Here is a 9,784-nt window from a genome sequence, read left to right on the forward strand (position 1 = left end):
CGAATTACAACTCTTAGAGAATTTCTAAATCTTAAGTCAAGAGAGAAAGTTGTAAGAAGTGGTGCATCTTAGTTCTGAAATGAAGCCTCATATATATAGTGTTACGCCTCAACACATTTTGCAAAACAAGAAGGCTCCTATCTGTTATTTTCTGTTGACCTGGTCATTCAGCGCCTGTCTTCAAGATCTTGATCTTAACTTCAATCTGACATGTATTGACAGATTAAAATAATTTCGTCATTGTGTTTGTAATTGTCCAATGCTATGCTGCCACGTTAGTACTCATACAAGATAATGAAAACTAAGCAAAAACCAAATATATCAACGTTTAATTAATCATTCAAATTAATTTCTATTTTTAATATTAATTCAAATAGTCATTTTCTATTTTTAGTATTAATTCAAATAGCATCCTATTAATAGAAAACCCTATAATCTTGCATAAGAACTAATTCAGATCAAATATAGCCGTGTACTATAATTAGCAAAACATGTGTACCTTGTACTATATTTAATCATTAAATTAATTTAAGCACATATTTAAATTCATGTTTAAATATAAAATATTTAAACGTTAAACAAAAAAACGTGTAATAAAATATTCAAACTTAATTTCAAACAATATCCAAGTTAATTTTAATGAACCTTGACCTATTAAAATATTTCAAATACAATTTCAAGGAACATTGACCTATTAAAATATTTCAAATATAATTACGAAACTAACCTGATTGTAAACGTAATTATCTTCAAGACTTTGAAACATATTTCAAGACTTATAAAATTAACTCTAAAAATAAACTTAAGTTCTTTAAGCATATTCCTACGTCTTCGAACTTAAATATATATATTACTTATCAAATATATACCAAATATGATTTTAAACTTACTTAAACAATTAAATGTAATTACTTAATTTATTTGTTTAATCAATATGTGTTTTGAATTATCATCATTCAAGAGAATTAAGTCTTCAATCTCCTCTTATCATTATTTAAAAGAGTTGAGTCTTCAGTGAAGAAGAGCAAAGAGAGAAAGGTTTAAGAGAACCAGAAATATTTGAAGCAGCCATGGAAGGAGAGTAGAAAGAGGAAAGAAAAAACGGAAGAAGAAGAAGAAACTAACCATGGTTAGGTCAAATTCGAGATTTAACGGCAATAACGGAAAAAACTTAAAAAGGGTCACGTTTGTAATTATCAAGAAAAACTGGGGGGTACCATTGCAATTAAAAAACACACAGGGGTATCAAAGATAAAGTGCTATAACACTGGGGTACCATTGATAATATCCCTATAAAAAATATTTTAAATGTTGAATGTCTTTGTAAACCTTAAATTAAGTTTTCAGCCTAAAGAATATATTTTTTACCATAACAATTAATGTATAATCTAATTTATTAATGTATGTATTATTAACTTGTCAAACATAGGTGATAAAATTATCATTTTTAATTTATTTTACCGATATTATCCTATTCATTTACTCGAAAAACATGTGTTCTAATTAATTTGTGTAGTTTTTTGAATATAGCCATACATGTAAGTAATATATAGGATTATCTAAGAAAAAGTATCTTAAATTTAATTTTTTTAACTTATTACAAATATATTTTCATGAAAATATAATTTTTCTTTACATAAATAATTAAGTTATCCAGTAATTATCCATAATTAAAAGACATACGAATTTAATTGATTATGTATAGTAAAAAAATTAGTAAAACAAGTATAGTTTTAAAATCTTTTGTAACTAATCCATTAAGCATATCTCATCAGAAAGATATTACATGTGAAACAGCCCAAACCAGCATAAACAGTATAATAACACTGTCTACAAATCACAGCGGAAGACTTATAGAAGTCTAGGCTGAATCCGACCTGTGACTCGATAGCCGCAGCAAACCAATATCAGAGTGTTTAGAACTTTTTACATAATTAAGTAAATACTATTTACAAAAACATTATGAAATTATTACAATTTAATTTTCAAATATCTAATTTACAAAATGTATTTCAAAAAGAAGTCCTCACCTCGCACGTAACACATAATACATGTAGGCATCGTCTCCACAGTTGAGCTAACCTGAAAATGGATCTATCTCCCGTAAGGGATAGGCCCCATCAAAGACTGTCAACAATTGAATTGTTGAGTAATACAAAAAACTATTATATTTATATACAAGTCTTTAACAAACATGTACAACTTAATCTTTTGCTCATTTGGTATCTCCTTATAAAACATTAATTTATCAAAACCTAAACTCTTTTAAAAGACCGTTTGGTATCGACATAAATACGACTAAGAACCTTTGGTTCATAGTGAATCAAAACACGGCTATAACTTTACAAGCTTATAGTGAAAATCAAAATACGACTATTACTTTACAAGTCAATAGCGAAACAATACGACAAATGAAACATATGATTTCATTTGCGAAACAAACAAAACTTTATATACCAAACGTATTATTCAAATCTCATATTAAAACAATGATATAACAACACTTCAAAACGTGGGAATATATAGGCCGTCAGGAAGTAGGCTTGATCTAAATCTTGAGAACACGGGTGATCGTCATCACCCAAAATACGGTTCTTGCAAGAGCGAAACGGGATCGGGGGTTCGAGACCGATCCGAATAACCATTACCTATTATCAAGCTATAGGATTTCACAGTAATCCGGATATAAATATCCGTTGCCAATTCCCAAAAACGGACATTTTTCAATGTCGAATATTTTATTATAAAACAAAACAAGAATTCACTTGATTTTCTTTGAAATCAATAATCATTACTTAAAATAAAAATCAATTCATCATCAACCATCAACATAAAAGAACTTGAGTTACTATCAATGAAGTTTAACAAATTTTACACCAATCGTAAATCCCAATATCCAACTTATATCCTATCCAAATAATATCAAGTAATCAAATATCCAATTGATACTTATGTTCCCAAATTTGATACTTGAACCAACACCCATAATAATCAATTAAGAACCATAACTCAACAATACCAATCAATAAAGAAAGAATAATAACCCTAAATTGATCCCAAATACCCAATAAATAACCTTAAATATTTGATTAAAAGAATATCCAATTATTTCATAGCTTCTAATCTCACTTTAAAAAATCCGTATTAGTACCATTTCAGGATACTTGTTAGTATTTTGGTCATAACTTTTTTCATAAACTCGTATAGAGGTGATTCAAGTGGCTACACGACCATGACTCAGAGATCTACAATTCTTATGAAGACACTAAAACCCACAAAAAATGACCCCGAAAATGGAAAAACAAAAAGCTTATTGTTTATTTCCATGACAGTCTGTCAGTATTTTGGACATAACTCCTTCATACGAACTCATTTTGGGGTGATTCAAGTGCCCAAGCAACCGCTACTCGGAGATCTACAAATCTTATGAGACACCAGAACTCAAAAACAATCACAACTGACCTGAAAATGGCCAATACAGAATGCTTAGTTTCTGAACAAAAATTTCAAAATCCAAAGTACTAAATTTTATACTAGAAACCAAATAACTCAAACAACCTGTACTAATCAACACTAAAAAAAACCCAATTACTAATTGAATTCATATATTTATCTTAAATTTAAGTTGATACTTAAATTTGAATCAAAGACCCAAATTGAATCCACAAATACTAAACTACTTTAAAACATTCAACTTATACATAAAAGGAATAGTTTGTGGGTTACCTCAATCACCATTGAAGAACACACATGTAAGCTTCAAAAGACATGGGTGAACTAGCTAACTTCAACACAATCTTTAATCACCATTGAAGAACCTTCCAACTTTCAACCTTAAACTTTAATTTGAGTCACAAAATCCCCAATTTGATCTTGATAGATGAATCATAGTTATTGTTTGTTCAATTAAACCAAATTTTAAACTTGAATTGATATAAACCCTAACCTTAATGATGTTTGGAACTTGATGATACTTAATCAATTTGCTTTTAATAACTTAGGGCTTTTGATAATCAAAGCAATAAAAAGTTGAATTCTGGATTTTGGTGTGTTTTGGAGTAGAAGTGGTGATTCCATAAGATGGTGATGATATCTCTATGAAGTAGGAATAATTTTAGTTCTCTGCTAGAGGAAGCGAAGGATGATGATTCCTGATGATCAGTATTGAGGTTTATGAAGAGGTGGGTTAGTAAATAGATTGACACATCTTCTAAATGACTCGTGCATCATTTTCATCCATTTTCAATTACGTTCAGTTTTCTTTGTATTACTTACTTCAATCCCAAATTAAATACGATTGATATCCTTAAGTAATAAAATATTATTCTGAGTTCCAATAAAATAACATACTTAAAATTTAATACCCAAATTAACTTAATAATTACAATTAATTAAGCGGCTAATTTAAGGGCTATTTCAACATGAAATGCTAAGAAATATTTGTGTAGCTAAAAACATGAAAATAGCACAAATTTTTTTATTATAAAGTCGACATGTGTCTTAATTATTTCTTCGTAAGTATCTTTTATATGTAGAAGATAATTGCTGTGCTGAAAAAAATTCGCTTAATTTAAACATGAAAAGAGCGAAAAAATTTATTCTAAAATCGACATATGTCCTAATTATTTCTTCACTAATATATTGTATAGATAGTATAGATAGATAGATTAGTTATATTAGTTTAGTATTCGGCTATTAGCCATATATATTTCTATAGTATTAGTCTAGTATCTGACAAATTATTATAGTATTAATCCAATTAAAATAGTTTTAGTCGTATTTATTTAGAATAGTCGTATTAATTTATTATTAGTCAAAATAGTGAAGTATCTTAAATATTATTCGTATAATTAGTATTACAGTATATTACATGTTGGAATAATTTTTAAAAATAATTTTTACTTTCTCTATTCTATTTACTTGTACAATTTCCTTTTTCACATTTTTCAATGTACGAATTGAATAGTTAATATTTCTAATTATACATATCGAAAATTATGAAAACTCAAAAGTAATAAACTATAAATCGAGACGATTCAAACAAGATCTCATATGACTATGTTTTAACTTATAAATTACCGATAATATAATCGTCAATTTGCTTGACAAATAGTACTAAAGTCAACTATGTTGCAAGTACAAAAGAACGGAGGAAGTAACAATATATGTTGGGTTACATCTAGCATCCAATCACAAAGTAGTACTTGGTGCCCAAGGCTTGCTTCATTAATTTTTTGATGTAATTCTTGTCCGTTATCTTTACTCCATTATTACGTATACATTGTACTAATGTACTAACTTGATTGCCAACAAACCAATCACAAGTTCGTACTATATACTCTTATTACTTAACACTAACATGCTAGATAAATTTCTTTAATCTTATTTTAGTTATTTGGTGAACCAAGTCACCAATAATCCTAACACATTACTTGTTATTTTAGTTTGTCCTATTAACTATACATTATTTTCATTTTTTTAACAATGGTTCACTTTTTTTTTTTGTCATGGTAATATTTATTCTTTTATTAATTTATTTAATAATTAACGTTATATTACTTAAATACCCCTTGACCTTTCGGGTTGACTTTGACCTTCGGTCAACGGGCCTTCTTCTGGGTTTTCCATCTCCCTTGAATGGCCCATGAATTAGTAACCTCTCAATGCCTTAAACTACCTTCCCGTAAAGCAACTTCCCATTCTTCCACAATGCATGGATCTCCTTACTTCAAGATTGATAACTGCCCACTACTCCCATGTTAGTCCACTTCTCCTCAAAGATAACTTCCCCTTGATTGAATGGTAATCCTTCCTCCATGAGAATTGACTGCCCATGTCTTCCACGATCTTCAACTCCCACTCTCTGATGTAACTTCCCTTCCTCACCATTATATATAGGGGCTACCATCAAGAGGGGGAGAGGCATCTGAAAATAATTCTCTTAAGTATCCTTGCTCCTACTCCCCTTCATTAGCCTACCAACATTCCAATAGCATCACACACTGCATCTTTTTGTATTCATTCTGTAATCACTAACTCCATATTCTCATATCCACGTTCTAACTTGAGCGTCGGAGGGGTTTTCCGGGAGATCACCCCCCGGACAAGGCTAACGTGTTGTTTTGCAGGAATTCAAGTCACTTCCTCCCACGAGTTGCCCCTCTTGATCACACTTCTACCTATCTTCAGGTATTTTAAGTGTCTTTTACACTTCCTCGTTTCTTTACCGAAACAGTTTGGCGCCGTCTGTGGGGACTGTTACAAAAAGTCATGGCTCCCAAAAGAAATCCAACATGTTAGCACGAAACCTCACTGCTGCGTTTTCCGAACAGCTCCGCGCCGTCATGAATAACAATAATCCTGCTCCACAACAAGTATTGGATGATATGGCAGATCAAATAAAAAATCTGCGGGAACGGATCGAGCCCCCTAACGAGACACCCAAATCCCACGAATCTCAGGATGGGAACTCGGAGATGTCACGTTCCAGCAAGAGAAACAAGAGGCGACGGGAGAGACCAAGGACTCACGCAAGCCTCGGCAGAAGTGATCCTAGAGACAGAGAGTCTAAAACCGCCTCTCAAGATGCCCGTACTTATTTAGAAAGCAAAAAGCATAAGGCATCTGAAAGCATCCAGTCGCTGGTGGATCGACGGAGGGAAGAGAGGAAGAGGGCGCAGCTGGTAGGATCTAGCCATCCAGCGAGTCCTGTAACCATGCCGCGGAACGAAGTTGAGGTCAATATCCTCCCTGGAGATCCTACGCCGATAATCTCTCCAATGGCTTCTGAAACACTAAACATTCCCAACGCGGGGAAAATAAAAATCCCAAATATGGCAGCGTTTGACGGAACGTCATGCCCCGAAGAACACTTGATGGCGTACAAGAACTTGATGGTGCTGCACACTACCAATCCTTCCTTATGGTGTAAATTCTTCCCAACTACTCTTACGGGAGCAGCCTTGACGTGGTACACCTCCCTTCCACAAGGAAGTATCCACAATTTTGCCCAACTAGAAGGCAAATTTCTGGGCCACTTTATAGCCTCAAGAAGGCAGGAGAAATCAAGCTTCCACCTACTTAGTGTCACTCAATTGGAAGGAGAATCCATATCCTCCTATCTAAAGAAATTCCATGAGGCGGTGCTAGAGGTGACAGATTTAGAGGAATCAGTTGCCTTAAACGCCCTTATCAATGGAATGAAGGCTCAAAGGCTCAAGTTCCAGTTGGTGGAAAGCCAGGTGAAGACATATGCGGAGGCCATGAAGCAATGTCAAAGTTATGTCACGGCCTCCGAGGTATGTCAGGCACATGACCCCAAGAGGCGGAAGTCTGACAAGAAAGACGTCGCAACTCCCCACCAATCCTCGAGGAACAGAGAAGAGCACCAGCCGAGGAGGGAAAGAAATTACACGCCGCGTCGTCCCGCGCCCCCTTCAGACATGGGACCCCCCGCATTCCCATCACATTTATACCACGGCAGGGGAATCCAGAACACGCAATTTGTTAGACGGAGGAAACGACCCGATGTTTAATCGAAATAGAAGGGATATTTTCTTTGCCGTTCGCGACAAGTTGCCAACTCCACCTCCCACTACCACTCCTTCCAACAGGCGCAATTACAATTTGTGGTGTGACTACCACAAAGAGCACAGCCATACCCTTGCCCAATGTCGCGAACTCAAGCGTATCTTGCATCAGCTGGCCGATGAAGGAAAGCTTTCCAGGTTCCTCAACAAGAGGGACTATGACACGGGAGGAGGAGTAAACAGAAGGCAGTGGAATCAAAGACGCGGATCCCCCAAGAGGGAAGAGGCAAGGCGCGAAGGTTCCCATACACAAGGGACTATCAACATGATTTTTGGAGGATATACCGAGGAATATCCTACCGTCCGCGCCGCGAAAGACAGTGTCCATACTCTGCTGAAAAGACCGACAACGACCGTAACCAGCGGGCCGGTCATGAAATTTGATGCCACGACCTCTCAAACGCTGCAACAGCCCCATACTGACCCTCTGGTAGTCACCCTCAAAATCGGACAGATGAAAGTCAAAAGGGTACTCGTGGATACCGGAAGCACGGCTGATTTCATTACAATGGAGTGCTTGAGAAAAATGAAGTTTGAGGAAAAGCACTTGCAGCCCCTAGATAAGCCGCTGATCGGGTTTGGGGGAAGTCAGGTCATTCCGCTAGGAACGATCATTCTCCCCGTGCGCGTGGGAGAAAGAAGTGAAAGCAGGTCCCTGCCCATACGTTTCACGGTAGTGGATCTCACTTTCCCTTACAACGCCATCATGGGACTTCCCCTCATTAACAAGATCAAAGCTGCAATCTTCCCTCATCAACTCTTGTTGCAATTCGAACGGGACGATGGGAAAGTTGGCATCCTCAAGGGAGATCAGGTAACGGCCCGCCAATGCCTTATAAACACTCTGAAGCGCGGACATTCCGCGACACCCGCCAAAAGGGAAAGGGAAGATCAAGACGCTCCCGCTGTCATGAGCGTATATATGGAAAACCCTAGCACACACGAAAGGCCTCGCCCCATAGAAAGATACGAGAAAGTAGACATGTTCGAGGGAAAGCAACTAAAGATAGGGAAAGATCTTCCCGGTACGATTAAATAAGAAATCGTGGCCATCATTGCTGAGTTCCGTGACGTCTTCGCCTTCAGCACGGAAGAAATGCCTGGCATCCCTGCTAGCGTCATGTGTCATAAACTTGACATAAGACCAGGCCACAAACCAGTAAAGCAGAAGCTGCGGCATCAAGGAAAAGAGCGGACCGAGGCCGCCAAAGAGGAAGTTGAAAAATTGTTGAGAGCCGGATTTATTAGAGAATGCAAATACTCCGATTGGCTATCCAACGTCGTCCTCGTGAAGAAACCAAATGGCAAATGGAGGATGTGTGTCGATTTCACGGATTTGAATAGAGCCTGCCCCAAGGACGACTATCCACTTCCAAAAATAGATCGCCTGGTGGACTCCACAGCAGGCCATGCGCTACTAAGTTTCATGGATGCCAATACCGGATATCACCAGATTCAATTGGCGCCGGAGGACCAAACACACACGGCCTTCATTACTAGCATGGGTGTCTACTGCTACAAGGTCATGCCCTTCGGGTTAAAAAATGCTGGAGCCACCTATCAAAGGATGGTGAACAAGGTTTTCCAATCTCAGATTGGACGGAATTTAGAGGTATACGTGGATGACATGATAACAAAAAGCAAGCACGCAACTCAGCACGCTGCGGATTTGCGTGAAACGTTCAATACCCTCCGTAAACACCAGATGAAGCTCAATCCGGACAAGTGCGTGTTCGGGGTCACCGGAGGAAAATGTCTCGGCTTCTTGGTAGACGAACGGGGCATCGAGGCAAATCCAGATAAGGTTCAGGCCATTCAAAACATGAGATCCCCCACCTCCGTAAAAGAAGTGCAAAAGCTCACGGGGTGTATAGCCGCACTAGGAAGATTCCTTTCAAAATCAGCAGACAAATGCTTGCCTTTCTTCAAAACGATAAAGCAACAGAAATTCGAATGGACCGCGGAAGCAGAAGAGTCTTTCCGTCAGCTTAAGGAGCACTTATCGGCCTTGCCAAAACTAGTTTCGCCTATCAACGGGGAAAAGCTAGTCTTATATGTCTCTGTCTCCGAATACTCGTTATCCGGAGTGCTTGTGGCGGAAAGGGAAAAGAAGCAGCTCCCAATATACTATGTGAGTCATGCATTCCGCGGCTCAGAAGGGAACTATTGCGAAGTGGAAAAGGTCATATTTGCAA

Source organism: Amaranthus tricolor, chromosome 3, assembly GCF_026212465.1.
Source record: "Amaranthus tricolor cultivar Red isolate AtriRed21 chromosome 3, ASM2621246v1, whole genome shotgun sequence".
In the NCBI taxonomy this organism is placed as follows: domain Eukaryota; kingdom Viridiplantae; phylum Streptophyta; class Magnoliopsida; order Caryophyllales; family Amaranthaceae; genus Amaranthus; species Amaranthus tricolor.